The sequence below is a fragment of the Schistocerca cancellata genome, chromosome 1 (genome assembly GCF_023864275.1).
Source record: "Schistocerca cancellata isolate TAMUIC-IGC-003103 chromosome 1, iqSchCanc2.1, whole genome shotgun sequence".
Lineage (NCBI taxonomy): Eukaryota > Metazoa > Arthropoda > Insecta > Orthoptera > Acrididae > Schistocerca > Schistocerca cancellata.
In genome coordinates, this window is record NC_064626.1 from 13,969,657 (window position 1) to 13,987,383 (window position 17,727).

Below are 17,727 nucleotides of genomic sequence, written 5' to 3' on the forward strand. Positions count from 1 at the left end.
CAAATATGGAAACAAAAACTGAAGCTAGCAAAATAACATTGGCTTCATTCTTCAGCCAGAAGGATAAGAGCTCTAAGTAACAAAACCTCAAATAAATCAGGTTCAGAAACGTCACACAATGTGACAGTTTTGTCCAATGGTTACAATGGAAAATCCTTTTAAACGTGCTTATAGCCAACCTGAAACTTTGAGATATATAACACTCCTCAACATAAAATTAAAAAATGCTACAATAGTGCCAATGTAGATAAAAAACATAAATATATGGGATTAATGCTACATTGATAAGTAGTTGAATGGAAAAAAAGACCACAACCCGAGATTGGAAAAGGAAATCAGTCACGTCCTTTTCCATGGAACCATCCCAGTATTTATTTGCTTTACGTGATTCTGTAGAAGGTGCCCACAACCCCTACCACAAGTAACTTTTATTATGTAAATTTTACAAAGTGTCTGCCTCCTTTCAGTTGATGCAACATTCCGGTTCACATCAGAATAAGCTGACTCATCGTCAGCAAAGCTACGTTGCCAATATCGTTGCCAGATCAAGTGACTGATGAGACTGCGGGCTCTCAGAGCTATGGCCAAAAAATATCTATCTCTCTCTCTCCTGTTCTGGGCCACCATCTAACACATAAGCTAAATGGCTTAGTTCCTTCATCTTTGAATTTTCCCTTCTCCTTCAACCTGGTCTGAGGTTACTGAAGCTACCTTTTCACACACTCCTGGCAATGATTACCATGTAATCCTCCTTCCCCCCCTCCAAAGAGCGAATAAACTGTTACAGTTCTTTTTCTAAATCTTAGCACCGTGTATTGATTACAAGCTCACACTGCTTTCCAATCCTGATTACTCCTCCTAGGGAGAGTACAAACTGGCGTCGGAATCGGAATGTCGAATTAGCATTTTCAGCTTTGAGGTGCTACATACAAATTTCTAAGCCATGAGCAGATGCGTGGAACCATCGTTCAGATTCAGCTGACTGCAATGCGACGGATGAGTGCTGAGTGTATTCTGTTCAGACGATCTGCCTCAGTGTACCCAGAGCTGCAGCCGCCACTGCTCCAGCTGTGCAAGGCCAACCAATTTCGCCCACTGCCTCTACTGCCTTCGCACTAGACCATGTCAAGCGTCCGATGACACCGGGTGATATCATCGTGTTGCTGCCTGACGCTTTTAATGGATCAAGAAATATAAGATGCAAGCTTTGCTTTTAGGAAGAAGATGTTGCCGGGATCCAATGCTGCCCGACACGTTGCTGAGAGCTGCCGCCGAACATTTGTTTTTGTTTTGACATGTGTATATTAAAGCAAAGCCCACCACCAGGTCACAGGGGTAGCTGCAGATGGATCCTGATATGCAAGCAAGGCTTCAGCAACTCCAGGTGGAGGATGAAGTTCTACAAAGGCACATTAATGAAGCATTAGTAAATGCGGCCCCACAAAGCAGCACTGTGCCCGCAGTCAGCCTTGTTTCCCCATTACCGGGTTTCCCAATGCTGGTCCCAGACCAGCCTGACATTGCAATGGGCTGACTCCCACCTTCGTGGGTAAACCAGGTGAAAATGTTCACTCTTTTCATACAAAATATGAAGGATGTAGGGAAACTGTCTACACGGAGTGAGAAAGTGTTGGTAGGAGTCGCCAACCTCAACTTGCAAGGAGAGGCACATGCTTATGTACATTCTGTGGAAGGGCTCAGAAATACCAAAGCATTTGGTGGGCCTTCAAAAGGGCTAGTGCACAGATATGAAGATAAGCACAGTGCTAGATGTTAAAATGACCAACTTTCCACCCTACACTAATATTTCACAGAGGACTTAGTGCACTTTACTGACAGAATAAGAGCTGTGTCATGTTGTACACATGTGCTAGGGAAAAGTAACGTAAGAAATGAGGTACTACTCAGTGAAGCTGAAACTCCCTTTGTAGATGTATTTACTCGTGGGATTGACCCACAGGCAGGTGCTGAGGTAAAGTGTGCTTTGCCAAACACACTAGAGAGGCCATTCGACTCACATTTCTATGCAAGGAGTCTCAATAATTTGTCTAATCTTCCACCAGAGTAAATCCTGATAGATGTGCATTCATAACTGGAGTGTAGGCATGTGCCTACTGCAGAAAGATCAGACACACGAGACCAAATTGTCGGTCTCTACAGCAACGCTCAGCCAACTAAACAGATTACAGAGCCCTACAAATAAATGCTAATACAAGAAATGCATATAAGAGTGGTTCCATCACTGCCCCCCACTCCCTTTCCAAAAAGTGAATCCAGTAAGAGAGGTAAGACTCACCAAGATGGCAAACAAAACTTTGGAAGGTAAAATCAATAGTAAACAGTCTACCTTCATCATTGATAACAGGCGCACAAGTAAGTGTTTTGTTCATTAAATCTACTCTCAGTTGTGAATTAAAACCAGCACACTGAGTGGATTGGGAAAAAAAAAGTAATTTACCCAACAGATTCGCAATATGTGAAATGGGAAATAGAAGGAGTACCAGTTCATATTCAAAGTGATTTGGAAGCATGACCATGATCTTGATGCCATTTTAAACAACTACTTCCTGCGCCATATTCAAGGCACAGTTTACTTCCAAACACAAGATGTCCAAACTGGGAGAAATGTTCAGCATTTTGGCAGTGTTCCCGCTATAAACACGCAGTGAGTCCAGAAAGAATGACCAGGTTCCAACAACCCACTAAACCATTAACCACAGTTTTGAAGTTAAACAAAACAGAGAAAATATAGGGCAGTACTGGGAAAAGCATTTGGATAGAAATGAAGAAAGATTTTTTTAAGACGAGATATTTTCTTAATGGATCCAATAAAAAGAAATTAAGTTTTAGATGGTAAACAGACATATGCAAAGTTCAGTTCATCCCTGATGAATATGACATACATGGGTGCATTTTTGTGAGTGACTGTAGATAGTCTTGGAAGCATAGAAGTTAAAATTCGCCGGGGTACTATACCAGCCAAGGTACATACTGATAACAGCATACCAAGAAACCGAACAGTTTACATAACCTCTACTTCAATTATGTAACCTGTAGAAACTGAAATTGAAAAGAAACTTGAACACCTGTGTAAGGCAGATCAGGATGTATTGTACTCTGACCTATGCGAATTTGTGAGTTTGTCTGAAGAAAAGAAACAACTTCCAACAACTTCCTCAATGTGCCCCAAGATTCTTACAGGTGATGCTAGGCCTACAGCCCAGAAACCTTATCACTTCCAGGCCATAGAAGAGAAAAAATTTTCAAATTTGCTAGAAGTAGGAGTAATTCAACCTTCTTTCCACCCCTGCTCTTACCCTACAGTGATTGTCCTGAAAAGAACCCGTAACAGAGACAAGGCTAATCGAATTTTGTAGCTGTGCAAGCAGTCAACAAGGTCATGAAATCTGGTACTTAACCTCTTCCAACGATGGATAACACTTTGGATCACCTTGGCAAATGCAAATTTTGAACCACCTTAGATATGTGTACTGGCTACCATCAAATTCTTAAAGCTCTAAAACATTGGGAAAAGAAAGCTTTTGTTGTACCTAAGGGTGCCCCTTGACTTACGAAAAGTACCTGCTACATTTTAATGTTTTGCTAATTTACGTTGTTTAAAGCTGACGAAGTGTTTCACATTTCTAGATTTTGCAACAGTCTTTCCAAGTAAAATGATTGAACACACAAAATGACTGAGAAATGTGCTAACTCATGTTAGTGATGCTAATCTAAATTTGAAATTGGAAATGTGCAGTTTCACACAGTCACAATTGCACTATCTAAGCCGTATAATTGCAGCAGATGGTGTGCGGCCAGATCCGCAGTTAATGGACCTACTGAATGACTTTCCAAGGCCAAGGAACATTAAAAGAATTGCAATCATTTCTCAGACTAACAAATTACTACTGTCGTTTCATGGGAAACTATGCATTCACCACAAAACTGCTCACAAAATAACTAAAGAAAGGAACTCCATTTGTTAGAATAGCAGATTGCGAGAGTGCCATGTCAAAACTGAAAAAAGGTCTTACATCACCTGTCTTGTCTTATTTGGCGTGATGCAGCTGTTGGCCACACTTTGAGCAATAAATAAATAAATAAATAAATAAATAAATAAATAAATAAAATAAAAAGAAAAAAAAGAAAAAGAAAAAAAAAAGCACTCCGTCTTCAGGCTGGCCTACCGGGACCATCCGACCACCATGTCATTCTCATGGAGGATGTGGATAGGAGGGGTGTGGGGTCAGCACACCACTCTCTTGGTCGTTGTGATGGTATTCTTGACCGAAGTCGCTACTATTTGGTCAAGTAGCTCCTCAATTGGCATCACGAGGTTGAGTGCACCCCGAAAAATGGCAACAGTGCATGGCGGCCTGGATGGTCACCCATCCAAGTGCCGACCACACCCGACAACGCTTAAATTCAGTGAGCTCTCGGGAACCAGTGTATCCACTGCAGCAAGGCCGTTGCCGAATCAAATCAAGATGGTGAAAAAAACCAGCTCGTTACACACCACATCAGCGAAATCAAGCTGAACAAAACTGCAACATGACTAAAAACGAACTTCTGGCACCTACTACTTTCAGTGTTATCTATATGGACAACAGTTCACAGTAAATACAGATAATGTGACTTTACAATGACTTTTTAGTTCAAAAGATTCCAGCAGCAGACTTGTTACATGGACTTTAAAACTTATTGAATATGACTACATAGCCAAACACAAGCCCGGCAAGTTAAAACCAAAATGCAGATGGCTTGAGCAGAAAAATTAAGATTCTGCAAGTGGAACAAGTGATAATTGAGGAATTAAAAAGGCCATAAGAATCCAATGCCGAGTGTAAGAAACTGGCTACCTCCCAGATTTTGTTACAAGAGAGATCTTTTATATAAGAAAAATCCTCTTTGAAACCAGATAGTAGTGCCAAAGGCTATCTGTAAATGTTTAATGCAACAATGTCACAATAGTCAATCATTTAGTACTACCATTTGGAAATCTAGAGACTCATATAACAGGAGCAAACTTTATGTCCAATCTTATTGTTCGGGTGTGTCAACTACAAAGATAGGGCAAACTATGCCATTTCACCCAAAGAGTAATGGCAGGGTTGAATGCGTTCATAAAATAACTGTAAAAATACTGTCTTATTACATGAACAACTCACACTCAGATTAGAATAGGCTATTGTCACTTGTAATTTCATCATACACCAAGCTACATGAAACAGTATACTCTTTTCAGCCTTGTTTCACTCTTTTAGTTTTTCCTCTGTGTTTTATCATCTCCCTCTACTACTGAATGGTTTTGTCATATGTTTGTACAATTTTGTTATGTTGAGAGACTCACTACATACATATTTTTCGCTGTTGCCAGGTATGGCAAAGTCATGTTCAAAATTCTTGCAATTTGTAAACTTGTGTTACAAAAACACAGACCACAAACCATCATCATGAAGATGGCTGCCATGTTGTTTTGAAAGAAACTGCAGAAATGAAATCCCACTCTCCATCGAACCAAAACACTTATCGCTCAACTGCCACTGAATAAGCAGTGCTCCACATGCCTCACCTCTGAATAGACATTGGCGACACAATTCAGCACCCTTTGTGGACTCTGTTCTTTCTTGGAACATACTGAAGACAGTTTCTCATACATAACAAATTCAACTGGCCTCTGAATTAATTGGTGAAATTAACACAACCATTGTTCTACAGCATAAGAATCAGCTAGCTGTATGCCGTCCCATGTCCCGTTTAGGTTTCACCTTTGTGTTTCAACCGTAATTTCATTCCAAAGGCTTATCAAACACTACATAACAGGGGACTTCTATTCAAAGCTTTCCATTGCTATACCATGGGACCTGAGTTTTAGTTCTCTGCACAGTTGAGACACATTTTGAATGCCACTAACCATTCCTGTAATTCTCCTGGGAATTCAATTTCTCTCTCAGTGTACATTCTCCCTTGTCAGTTCCTCTGGATACTAGCAATGCTGAAGTGTTTTAAGTTCTTGGATTAGTTGATGAAATAGGAGCACCAATAAATTTCACAAGATCAAGCTGCTGCCCATGCTATATGTTACAACATGTTACTTAATACGCATAACTGTTCCCGCAGTGACTCCCACCCTCCTTGCTATTCTAATACTCAGCATAACTACATAATGATTTTTCACATGCAATTTGTGTAATGTAACACATACAGCCACTCCAGCTGACCACATCTTGGCTAAGTTGCACTGCAAAAGTCAAGACAACTTTTTTTCCTTCTGTCACGAACTGCAATTTTGTAATCTCACTCAGTGTTGTTTTCGACAATATTATTGAAAAAATAGATTGCTATTCACCATATAGCTGAGATCTTGAGTCCCAGATATGCACAACGAAAGACTATCAAACAAGCAAGCTTCTGGCCAGAAGGCACCCATCCAAATTACTTTTACATATACACACACACACACACACACACACACACACACACACACACACACACACACGAGACCACTACCTCTGGCTGGGCCACAGCAGACAGAGATAGTAGTCGAGGTATTCGGTGTGGTTCTTCAACTTCTCCCGGCGTATTTCTTGCTTGAACAGTCCACGGGTGTACTGCCGGTCCATAGTGTCCAACGGGCACAATATTTTGGCAATCAGACATGTCGCCATCATCAGGTGCACTGACGAACTGAGCTCCTGAGGGCGGGTGGCTGTCTTAAATCCCCTCCCCCCGCGAGGCGCTGTCTCCGTGGTCTGTCCCCGCGGCCGCGCGTCAACGGTCACTGAGAGGCTGGTGTCGGCGTCTGTGGTGGCGTCGGTGTACCTGCCTCGTCCGCCCTGGTCACTCGTTCGTTTTCTTTGCCGAGCCTCTATTGACTCAGTGCTCGTTCCCATGCCTTGCTGAGGTTATAGCCACAACCTCTGTTGATGAGTCCGTCCCTGGTACGAATTTCGATAGCCTCTCTAACAGCGCTGTCCCAGTATTTAGATGTCTGTGCAAATACCCTGTTATGTTGGTAGTCCATTTCATGATTTTTGGACAAACAGTGCTCTGCGACTGCCGACTTGTTGGGGTACATAAGTTGAGTGTGCCTCTGATGTTCTCGGCAACGAGCTTCGATGGTGCGCACTGTCTGTCCAATGTAAGTCTTCCCACACTTACAGGGAATCTGGTATATGCCTGCCTTCTGCAAACCGAGATTGTCTTTGACACTTCCCAATAATGCTTGTGTTTTATTGAGCGGGCAAAAGACAGTTCCTACTCGGTGTTTCCTCAATATTCGTCCTATTTTCCCCGATATTGCGCCAGTATACGGTATATAGGCGGTGGCTATCTCTTCCTTCGTGACTTCGTCCATCTCCACATGCTGTAGGGCAGGTTTCCCAGCGCACTTCTTCAGCTGCTTCAGGTTGTAGTCGCGCAGCAACCTGTTCAACTGCACTGACGATGTCCGCTACCGGCATGAACCTAGATGTGGGCGCAAAATTAAGTCCCTTCTCCAGAACAGAGACTGCATCACAAGTCAGCTCAATGTCCGTGAGGTTGATGACCGTCTTGCGTGGGGCCTCCAGCAATGGTTTGTCAGACAGCCGAGAAAATTTAGATATCTGACGTCCCGAGGCCTTCTTATGTGTATCACCAGGTAATACCATCAATCCAGTGCAAGGTCCCGGAATTAAAATTATTGGCTAGTTGTAGATGTAGTTTAAGGGGCTCCGGAAAGGCTCAAAATCATGAAAAGTTCAATTTTTACTTTTTTTGCGTTTTCTGAATCTGCAGACTATTACCTTTTAATAGATAGATAATTTATTCAATTCTGAAGACTACAACTATTTTTAAATTTTTTTTGAAATGTGTTCTACATGGGCGTGACCCACTGTGGCGCTGTTAAACTGCTGTCAAATGGTGTTATTATTAACGTCCGTGTTCATCAGGTAGATTTTAGTGATGTGAGATAAAGTATGTGTTGTGGCTAACCTGTGATGGTTCAATATATATCGCTGGTGTGATTGTCGAATGTTTCATGTTTATTTACTCTGTCGTTATCTCGAAAATATTCGTAATTAATTCTGTTTCTTGAGTCTCTGTTTTGTTGAAGTATAATAATGAGTAAAAGTAAAGTTGCTGTTGCGACTTTCAATGATGGCAACATTGTAAGGTGCAAGGTACTTAGAAATATGGGAATGAAGATAGGTTCTAACATGGTATGAGCGATGCTTGCTTTAGACAAGGAACACCTTCGGGCTGCAGACAGGGCTGTAAAGAGTCTAGAAATACAAGCAAGAGTAAACAGGAGGAGGAACAAGAGGAAGCTGGAGGAGGAGTTTGCAGAGGATGAAGATAATCCATCATATGGACCTGGAATGCACTAAAAAGTTAATCCAATCTTTGTCGCTCGATTCCCAAAACTTTTATTTTCTCATACTAATTACATGTTTTCTAAGGATCTTCCAAACATATTTGTTTCAAACTTTCAGTAAATGTTACACAGTACCTTCTGCATAATTTAACACAGCCTTTTTCCAAAAAACTGTATATTTTTGAATATATAAATAAAAAATTGCAAAAAAATGTTGTGAATTTTCATTACAATTGAAAAAAAATCATCTTTAATAACTGAACTAAAATTTTGTAAAATCCCTGTGTTAAGTTGTAGCCCATATTCCAATAAATAATCTGTAAAAAGTTCAACTTCCTACCTCAAATACTTTGTGAGGAAAGATGTAATTTATAAGCGTTATTTTAACATTGCAAGTATAGGGCGTTCCGGAGCCCCTCAAGTAGTTCCTGGGAGTTGTACTCAAGGCTGCGGCAGGTGAAGTGCACCCTCTCACGAACCAAGGCGAGGCTAGCACGCTTCTTAATTCTCTTAGCTGCTGTAGAGTCAAAGTGATGCATGACCTTAGCAAAGTTTGGCACAACCTGATCAGCACGACATCTCTTCAGAAAGGCAAGAGCACTCAGCAAACGGCTCCTTTGGTGGCGCAGCTTGTCAAATTTTTTCATGCTGCGATACAGCTCCTCCCCTTAGAGGTATATGATGTGATTCTTCAACTTCTCCTGAAAATCACAAAATGGACTACAAACATACCAGGGTCTTGGCACAGACATCTAGATACTGGGACAGCATCGTCAGAGAGGCTATCGAAATTCTTACCAGGGACGGACTCATCAACAGAGATTGTGGCTATAACCTCAGCAAGGCATGGGATGCCGACCCCAGCCTCTCAGCGACCGCCGACGTGCGGCTGCATGCGTGGACCGCAGAGAGAACGCCTCGCGGGGAAGGGGATTTAGGACGGCCGCCTGTCCTCAGGAGCTCAGTTCGTCAGAGCACCTGACGATGTGGACATGTCTGATCGCCGAAATATTGTGCCCGTTGGACAGTATGGACCAGCAGTACACCCGTGGACTGTTCAAGGTATACAGTGATTAGCAACCTATCCTTTTCATTAGACTGTCAAATAATCCCAGGTTTTCAATTATGACTTTTCTATATTTGTCTTATGAATTGCTTGATTTTGTGACTTTCCAACAGTAGTCTTTGATCATCACATTTGTTTGTTCAGCTGATATTGTTTTGTCATGGGATATTTTTACAATCTGTCTATTCAGTTTAACTGGACATAACTTCCTTGCTTTTATGATCATGTAAATTTGGATTGAAGGAATCACCTCTCAGGTGTTTGTTGTAAATGATTTATTATGTGTTTATAAAATGCATCAATATAATGAAAAGCATCATTTTTGCATTATTTTATAGTTTGATTAGTCACACCCATGTAATTTCATTTTCATTGATACTCAGAAACATGTAATCAAATATCTGACATAGTGCCTTCTGCACATTACTGTATTTTCAGTTTGACTTTTATTGGGTCATTCTAAAACAGACTGACCACCAGTCTGATGAGGCCCTTCAGTGTTAACACAGCTGCTATTGCAAACTCTATCATGTCTGTTACCTCCTCTAACAACATTACAAATCAATCATTCAGTTGCTTTATTAATAAAGCAAAAAGAATAAAAACAAAAGAGTTGTAAAATATACTTACTTTACATTATATTCTAATCCTTGTCATACAAGTGTTTTGGTTGCCTGTACTACTCAAAGCTCTTTCTGGAAGCAACAGCTACCTGGATCAATCCAAATGGTCCAATAAAAATTAAGTTAGTTGCTTGACCATTTTTAAATACTTTAATCTTTTTATATGTCATTACCCTATAATTGAGAAGTTCAAATCAGTTTTTTTAAAAGTTTTACCTTTCACCACAACTGAATGACGGCCATTTTCGTTTGTACGTGCGCGACGATGTTTCAGTTTGGAGACATTAGCAAAAATATGACTATATCTGCACTGGGTTAAACTACAACATTGCAATTGTGATGACTGTTTTTAGAAAAGTGTCCTCTATGACATTGTCTATTACACAAAAGACCCTAAATTCAAAAATATGCAGTCAAAATTACCTCCAAACTTTGGTATCCAAATTTTCAAAAATCCACTATTTAGGCCCAAAAATAACAAAAATGAGTGATTTACGAGAGTATTTTTTTCCTATGGTTAGATATCATATTCTACTAGCCACATATAGAGCAAGAACACTTACAAATGTTTCCTTAATTTTTTATGAATTTTATAATTTGAAAATATTCATTTTTTGTAAAGTTTGGGGTTAATTATCTGAGGAGGGACTGAACATAAAAATATGATTTTTCCACAGTTTGTACACCTATATGATAGAAATGTACTGTAAAAATTTCAACATTGATATTGACTGTGAACAAAGATACAAATTTTTGCAAATGAGGAAATAATTCCCATTACTCTACAACTTATTTTATGGCTGTTGCCTATTCATGTGTGACATGTTGTTGTTGTTGTGGTCTTCAGTCCAGAGACTGGTTTGATGCAGCTCTCCATGCTACTCTATCCTGTGCAAGCTTCTTCGTCTCCCAGTACCTAATGCAACCTACATCCTTCTGAATCTGCTTAGTGTATTCATCTCTTGGTCTCCCTCTACGATTTTTACCCTCCACGCTGCCCTCCAATACTAAACAGGTGATCCGTTGATGCCTCAGAACATGTCCTACCAACCGATCCCTCAAGTTGTGCCACAAACTTCTCTTCTCCCCGATCCTCTCCAATACTTCCTCATTAGTTATGTGTTCTACCCATCTAATCTTCAGCATTCTTCTGTAGCACCACATTTCGAAAGCTTCTTTCTCTTCTTGTCGAAACTATTTATCGTCCATGTTTCACTTCCATACAAGGCTACACTCCATACAAATACTTTCAGAAATGACTTCCTGACACTTAAATCAATACTCGGTGTTAACAAATTTCTCTTCTTCAGAAACGCTTTCCTTGCCATTGCCAGTCTACATTTTATATCCTCTCTACTTCGACCATCATCAGTTATTTTGCTCCCCAAATAGCAAAAATCCTTTACTACTTTAAGCGTCTCATTTCCTAATCTAATTCCCTCAGCATCACCCAATTTAATTCGACTACATTACATTATCCTTGTTTTGCTTTTATTGATGTCCATCTTATATCCTCCTTCCAAGACACTATCCATTCCGTTCAACTGCTCTTCCAAGTCCTTTGCTGTCTCTGACATAATTACAATGTCATCGGCGAACCTCAAAGTTTTTATTTCTTCTCCATGGATTTTAATACCTACTCCAAATTTTTCTTTTGTTTCCCTCACTGCTTGCTCAATATACAGATTGAATAACATCGGGGAGAGGCTACAACCCTGTTTCACTCCCTTCCCAACCACTGCTTCTCTTTGATGTCCCTCAACTCTTATAACTGCCATCTGCTTTCTGTACAAATTGTAAATAGCTTTTCGCTCCCTGTATTTGAAAGAGAGTATTCCAGTCAACATTGTCAAAAGCTTTCTCTAAGTCTACGAATGCTAGGAACGTAGGTTTGCCTTTCCTTAATCTAGCTTCTAAGATAAGTCGTAGGGTCAGTATTACCTCACATGTTCCCATATTTCTACGGAATCCAAACTGATCTTTCCCGAGGTCGGCTTCTACTAGTTTTTCCATTCGTCTGTAAAGAATCCGCGTTAGTATTTTGCAGCCGTGACTTATTAAACTGACAGTTCGGTAATTTTCACATTTGTCAAGACCTGCTATCTTTGGGATTGGAATTATTATATTATTCTTGAAGTCTGAGGGTATTTCTCCTGTCTCATACATCTTGCTCACCAAATGGTAGAGTTTTGTAAGGACTGGCTCTCCCAAGCTTGTCAGTAGTTCTAATGGAATGTTGTCTACTCCTGGAGCATTGTTTCGACTCAGGTGTTTCAGTGCTCTGTCAAACTCTTCACGCAATATCATATCTCCCATTTCATCTTCATATGCATCCTCTTCCATTTCCATAATATTGTCCTCAAGTACATCGCCCTTGTATAGACCCTCTATATACTCCTTCCACCTTTCTGTTTTCCCTTCTTTGCTTAGAACTGGGTTTCCATCTGAGCTCTTGATATTCGTACAAGTGGTTCTCTTTTCTCCAAAGATCTCTTTAATTTTCCTGTAGGCAGTATCTATCTTACCCCTAGTGAGATAAGCCTCTACATCCTTACATTTGTCCTCTAGCCATGCCTGCTTAGCCATTTTGCACTTCCTGTCGATGTCATATAATTTGAGACGTTTGTATTCCTGTTTGCCTGCTTCATTTAGTGCATTTTTATATTTTCTCCTTTCATCAATTAAATTCAATATTTCTTCTGTTACGCAAGGATTTCTACTAGTCCTCCTCTTTTTACCTAATTGATCCTCTGCTGCCTTCACCACTTTATCCCTCAAAGCTACCCATTCTTCTTAAACTGTATTTCGTTCCCCCATTCCTGTCAATTGTTCCTTTATGCTCTCCCTGAAACTCTGTACAACTTCTGGTTCTTTCAGTTTATCCAGGTCCCATCTCCTTAAATTCCCACCTTTTTGCAGTTTCTTCAATTTTAATCTACAGGTCATAACCAATAGATTTGTGGTCAGAATCCACATCTGCCCCTGGAAATGTCTTACAATTTAAAACCTGGTTCCTAAATCTCTGTCTTACCATTATATAATCTATCTGAAACCTGTCAGTATCTCCAGGGTTCTTCCATGTATACAATCTTCTTTTATGATTCTTGAAGTAAGTGTTAGCTACGATTAGGTTGTGCTCTGTGCAAAATTCTACCAGGCGGCTTCATCTTTCATTTCTTACCCCCAATCCATATTCACCTACTACGTTTCCTTCTCTCCCTTTTCCAGTCACCCATGACTATTAAATTTTCGTCTCCCTTCACTATCTGAATAATTTCTTTTGTTTCATCATACATTTCTTCAATTTCTTCATCATCTGCTGAGCTAGTAAGTATATAAACTTGTACTACTGTGGTAGGCGTGGGCTTCGTATCTATCTTGGCCACAATAATGCGTTCACTATGCTGTTTGTAGTAGCTTACCCACATTCCTATTCATTATTAAACCTACTCCTGCATTACCCCTATTTGATTTTGTGTTTAGATCCCTATAGTCACCTGACCAGAAGTCTTGTTCCTCCTGCCACCGAACTTCACTAATTCCCACTGTATCTAACTTTAACCTATCCATTTCCCTTTTTAAATTTTCTAACCTACCTGCCCGATTAAGGGATCTGACATTCCACGCTCCAATCCGTAGAACGCCAGTTTTCTTTCTCCTGATAACGACATCCTCTTGAGTAGTCCCCGCCCATATCCGAATGGGGGACTATTTTACCTCCGGAATGTTTTACCCAAGAGGACGCCATCATCATTTAACCATACAGTAAAGCTGCATGCCCTCGGGAAAAATTACGGCCGTAGTTTCCCCTTGCTTTCAGCTGTTCGCAGTACCAGCACAGCAAGGCCGTTTTGGTTAGTGTTGCAAGGCCAGATCAGTCAATCATCCAGACTGTTGCCCCTGCAACTACTGAAAAGGCTGCTGCCCCTCTTCAGGAACCACATGTTTGTCTGGCCTCTCAACAGATACCCCTCCGTTGTGGTTGGACCTACGGTACGGCCGGTGGGCGGGGAAGGGGGGGGGGGGGATTTGTGGCGTAATTCAGTACAGTATATAATTCAGTACCTTACTTCAATAATAATTGATTGTGTGTGACATAATCAATTATTATTGAAGTAAGGTACTGAATTATATACAAAAAGTGAAAACATCACTGAAATTAACATTTATATTATTTTGACATTGTTGTTGTCTTTAGCAACAATGTCAAAATAACAATAATACTTAAAATAAATATTTTCAATTAACATCGTTCGAAATGTGACTGTTCCTAAACCTGGTGGTTAATGTTAAGAACACTTATTTCTTCAGACAGCTTTTGTGATATAGAATAAAATCTCCTAGTTGCTGTGGTAAGTTCAAGCACTGAAAGTTTCCTTAAAACATCTTTGATTGGTATCCAAACTTTGTCACAAATAGATTTCTTGAATGATGTTCTTGGGCCGGCAGGGTGATAAAAATGCACAAAAACATAAGTTTTCCAAACTTATTCTTTCAACCTCTGCAAGCCATCACAGTCCATCAAACACACATGCCACTATGTCATTCAACATTAAAGACAGAGATGTAATTTTACTGACACAATGATCCTCATAAATTTCGGTTTCTGATGTTACATAGAATCAAACTAAGTTTTCTGCAATGCCAAGGAATTTGTGGAAATGCCTTATTCCTTTTACTGACATACGGTTTTCAAAACTGATTTGAAGTGTTATTTTCATATGCAGGACCACTTCTTTCTTGATCAGAAAATAGGTAATGCCTTTAATATTATCCTTGCACAAGACATACAGGTCCTGTACTGTGAGAATTTGGCCTGCAGTTGGTCTTTGTAGGCTGGCTTTACTTACTTCACATTTTGTTGTACCTCTTACGCCATCACATGCATTTTTACCATGGCAAGATGCAAAAAAGTGTCATTCAACCTCCAAACCAAAGTCTACATTGTGGTTGCACAAATTTGAAAAATTCTTTTTGTTCTTATACTACCACTTCATCTGAAACACATATCAGCTTCTCAACCTTGGGAAAATTATCTTTTATGTAATTTATTACATACTTTTGAAACACATGTACAGCCAAAGTGTTGTGCTCCAACCAACCCTCCAAGTAGTCGCTTAGTATGCAAATTGAAGCACTGCAAATTTCATCTTTCTCATTTTTAAAGTAGAGAATAAATGGATGCACTGTTGCCTGGTCATTGACCAGTGGTACTCTTGTATTGCATCCTGAATCACAAATGTAAAATTTTCTGCATTCAGTATCATGAAGTTGCACTTTTTTTTGTCATTCAAAAACTTACTTTCGATTTTAGAAACATAGTGGTGACTTGAGTTATTGTAAGTTATCAATTAAAGATTCCAAGCACTCAACCTAATATTTAACCACTGTTATCATTTTTGCCCTGTCAGGTGTGACCCACTGATGGAAGGTAATACTGTCCGACATTTCCTCATCATATTTGTGAAACAATTCACTAACAGTTTTCTTCCCAGGGCATTTATTACGCAGTTTGAAATTTTGATGCATATGGGGTGTGTCCCTGAGGAGCCAGCCAAAATACACCACTTAGGGTGGTCACAAAAGTTTGACCTTCCAATTTTGCATTCAGGGTGAGAATTTTTGAAAGCTACTTAAGGTTCATTTAAATTTGACAGCACTAGTCGTTTTTGCTTTGTTACTTTAACACCATTTATAAAAACTCTTTTCCTATCTTTGCAACCTACATACATTCTACTGTTTTCATCATCTTCAAAAAACTGCTGGATCTTTAATTGTTTCTTCACTTATACCAACACCTTCCTTCTTTCCTAAAACTGGAAGAATGCCTTGCTCTTTCACCAATTTTCAGGTTAGTTTAACCAAACGAGAAATGTTGAATTCATGAACTATTTTTTCACTTGATCATGAGTCAGGGAGCAAACTTAAAATTTTAACTTTTTCCTCTTTAGATGTCACTGAACATTTAATTTTTAATTTCTCTATTAAGCTCAAAGATTTGGTGTCAGATGATGCTGGTGGTAGGTTTTCATCTTCTTTAAAAATAATGTTGGTGTCTGTATTATTAAAGCACGATTCAGTCTTTTCTAATTTTGTCTGAAATTTGTTGTACCTTATTTTCAATAGCTGCTTTTCTTTTTCTGCTACTTAATTGTATTATTTTCAAAGCAGGAGAAACGACTAACTTAGAACAAGCAAAATCCAATATGCTAACAGCTTCCTCATTAAGAATGTAAATGTCATTAACAAGGTTACATGCTTCTGGTTGAGGATTCACAACAAATATTTTTCAGTAACAATTTGGGCACAGGGAATTTCCAGGAATCACATTATGTTTCACATGGGAAGCTGTATCATTCTCACATAACAAGGACAAATGTTCTAGTTTTATTTCCCTCAAACTTTTAGTAATAGGCTTTTTATGAACTTTAAGTGGATCACAGCACTTTCTTCCAAAAATGTGGTTGTACTTCAGAGTATACTACTGTATTTACTCGAATCTAAGACACACTCGACTCTAAGCCGCACCCGAAAAATGAGACTCGAAATCGAGGAAAAAAATTTTCCCGAATCTAAGCCGCACCTGAAATTTGAGACTCGAAATTCAAGGGGAGAGAAAAGTTTCAGGCCGCACCTCCAAATCAAAACAAAGTTGGTCCATTGTAATACGAGACACAATTTAGGTCGAATGAATGACCATACAGCTACAGGAGTTTGGTTCGAGTCGTAAGCTTAACAGTATACGGGTACCCTTCCTTTTCACGTGCTTCGTCTGGTTTGAATCGATTGCTTATTTTGCTTTGATCTGATAAGTGCCGTTTTCTTTGTTATAGGTGTTAACGTCACTCTGAGCTGAAAATGCATTACTGTACTGTGTCATGCATTGTTTGTCTCATTCTGATAGTGCGTGTTTACGGCCTGTCGTCGCGCGCGGCATGGCTTGCTTTTGTGCGCGCTACCGCCGCTTACAATTAAAAAAAAAGAAAAGAGAGGAATCGTCTCACTAGCGAAACAATGGCAAGAGACTGCTATTTGTTGTTACTTACACTGCTTTCTTTGATAATGATCAACAAGAACCAAATAATAGACTGCATATGATAGAATATGTTCTGAACGAGAGTTAGGCGAAAATTTTTCTCCGTTTGAAAATCTTTGCGGCCGCTTCTCTAGTACGTCAAATTCTGCACCGGAATTAGTCATCTTAGATTTAAAAATCTAATCAGTTGCCGTGCTTAATTTCTGACTGTATCACTATTAGGCATAAGAAAAATACGAATGTAAACATGACACGATACGTATATTCTTCCGCGTTTGCTGTTGTCTCACTCTAGTTTCATAGTTTATTAGGCAGATAGGATTTAAATGAAATAGCAGCAAACACGAAAGAATACATGGCATAATGTTTACATTCATATTATTCTTATGGTGAAGAGAATACTGCATGTGATTCACATTTCGTCAGGTTCCTATTAGCAACCACCTCTTCTCACAGGTAGTAAAAAATTCAGAACGTAGAGTTGGCCATATTGACAAACATCCCAAACAGTCTGGCCAGTCGGATTTTCGTAGTACATTGAAATTCTGCTACATTCGAAGATGAACAATACGGAATTTGTATTTACTTCGTTGGATAATGTACGAAAATGCAGTGGTCGAAACTCGGGGCGGAGAAAAAAGCT